Source organism: Pinus tabuliformis, chromosome 6, assembly GCF_031772625.1.
Source record: "Pinus tabuliformis cultivar Carrire ecotype Pingquan chromosome 6, CPIR1, whole genome shotgun sequence".
In the NCBI taxonomy this organism is placed as follows: domain Eukaryota; kingdom Viridiplantae; phylum Streptophyta; class Pinopsida; order Pinales; family Pinaceae; genus Pinus; species Pinus tabuliformis.
The window spans coordinates 1,301,601,663-1,301,604,289 of NC_142292.1; positions in this window are offsets into that span (position 1 = coordinate 1,301,601,663).

Genomic DNA, 2,627 nt, shown 5'->3' on the forward strand with positions numbered 1-2,627 from the left:
AATAAATGGTTATTTGGATTACGAATTAGATTTATTTTAGGCAGTTGGGAAATGATTATTATTTAAAGTTGAGAATATTTTTAAGATGGTTATAATTATTAAAGGTCTTTTGGATATAATAAATGATTATTACCATTATGAATTAGGTTTATTTTAAATAGTTAGAAGAAATGATTATTATTTTTTCACTTCAAGTAATATATTGAACTCAGAACTTGTATATTTTAAATTTTATAATCTAAAAAAAATAATCACTTTAACTATCTCACTATTCAATAAAAACTAATTTATCCTTTATTTATTTATTTAAATTTTAAATTTAAATAATTTTCGATTATTAGTTAATGTTTTATTTTAACTAAAAAATAATTGTTCCTATCTTATCAATTATATTAAAATGACAAAATATTAGTATTTTAAATTGATTTTTTTCATTAATTTTCAATTAAACAATTAAATCCGATGTAAAGTTCAGTGGTTTAGGTAGAGTTTCATAATTGTTTTTTTGACACTCCTTTTTCCTCTTTTTCATTATCGATATCAACTCAATAAAAGAAGTAAACCATAGATTTTGATAAGGTAAAAGCTCTGATGTGTTTTATTTTTCATATTTGTTAATGTACATTATTATTATGTTAAAGATTGCATTAGCTACAGAATTAACATGATTTTGCAACTATTTACAAATCTGCAGCTATCTCCATGGTTTGTGGGCTTTTGGTGCGCCAACAAAGCAAAGAAGCATATGGGTGGTTGAGGATCAATCCCCTCATGGATCTCCTCCTATTCACTCAAACCAATTCACTGAAGGAATCACATAGTGGCACAATCAAAGGCACGAATCAAACACATAGCAACAAAAGTCTGAATGCATCACATTTCTCTGATTTTCTTTCCAAATAGAAAATCGACAAGATAACACTTTTACTGTTAAATTTCTAATCTTAATAAGGATTGACTAAAAGACTCGTAGGAGTAGAAGTATCAAACTGTTGAGCACACATTTTATATATAAACATGTATCCTCTGTAAAATAAAGGAAGGAAGTAATAGTTAATCTCTGAAGAATTGTGAAACAAACCTTTGTTCTCATATTGAATTAAAGTTACCTTTCTATTATTCGATGTGTATGTGAATGTGATTTACACCTACTGTATGCGGAGGGCCACTGTAGACAATCGAGGTTTATTTTATTTCATTATATTGCTTTCTTTTATCGCATTTTTATTTCATTCTAGTTTAGTTTCCTTACTTTGCTATTTCATCATTTCATTATAACTTAGTTAAATCTCGTTATTTCGTTTATCATTTCGTTATTTCATTTGTGCTTGAATTTCTTCACAATTATTTAAATGTTTAGTTTCTTCAATGCTTTTCGTTTAAGTACGGTCTGTGTTTTTATACTTTTAGAATCATAACTTGCCTATACTTTGTAGTCAGTGTTATAAGATTACTTCCATGATTTTTAAAATCAGAGTTTGTATGTACTTTGTAGACAACTTTTGAAGGATCGTTTTCTTGCTCTTAGAATCATTTATACTTTGTTTTATAGCAACAAGGTGTTTAGGATAGATTCATAATGTTAGAATGATTAATACAAGATGATTTAGAACAATATTAAACATAGATATGACTTGGTAGATCAGTCTAACAATAGCTTAACTTTCACTCATTAAAAATCTAACTCTAATCTTATAGGAACCTAGATAAAAAACGAAAATCCCAAAACAAATATAACCATCATCTTACAAACTAAACAAAATGCTTCTAACACATATAGTGCATCTGCACTTCATAAGTTTATGAACTTTGGGCGATAATTTATGCTTGCATTTTAAGAACAATAAATTGACCAAACATTTGGCGTCGTTTTCGGGGAAGTGTAAATAAAAGCCTTAAAAAAAATCAAATAAAAACATGATATGCATAGGGAAAGAAACTCTAGAGGTAGGTTTTTAGGTCAAGGAATAAGTCTAATTCCCACATCATCACTCACTCCACCATGACCACATGGTGCCATACCACCAACACAAACTTGAATTCCATCCATAGTAGGCCAATATAGACTTCCTGAAGTCTTGAGATCCGAAATCCAATCTAAAGGTTCACCAACTTCATCAACAGAAGCTGTAATCGAAGTAGATCCTACATCTCCAACAACAAGAATAATTTTCCTATCTTCAACTGGAGAACAACTTCTAGCTCAAGAGTTGGAAGTTCCTACTGAAGAAGAGGAAGAAGAAACCTACTTCAAACCATTGATATAGGAACCAGAAGAACTAGAAGAAAATCTAGATAATCTTGTTGTAGAACTAGATATTTATTCTGAGGAATCCATCATGGCTGAAGAAGGAGAAGGAGAAGTACACAATGTCAATGGTGAACAACATAGGATTGGAGGAGGAGGAGGAGGAAATAGAGGAGGTGGAAGAGGAGGTGGTAGAGGTAGAGGAAGAGGAGATCCAGAACCTTTTGGATTCCCTATCCTTGATGAGGATACAACATTAACAATGAAAAACATCTCGCCTTCTATCCTCCCTAATTTTCATGGAATAAGAAGTGAAGATCCAAAGACATTTCTCTTTGAATTTGAAGTATTATGCAGATCATATGATTATTTGCACGAT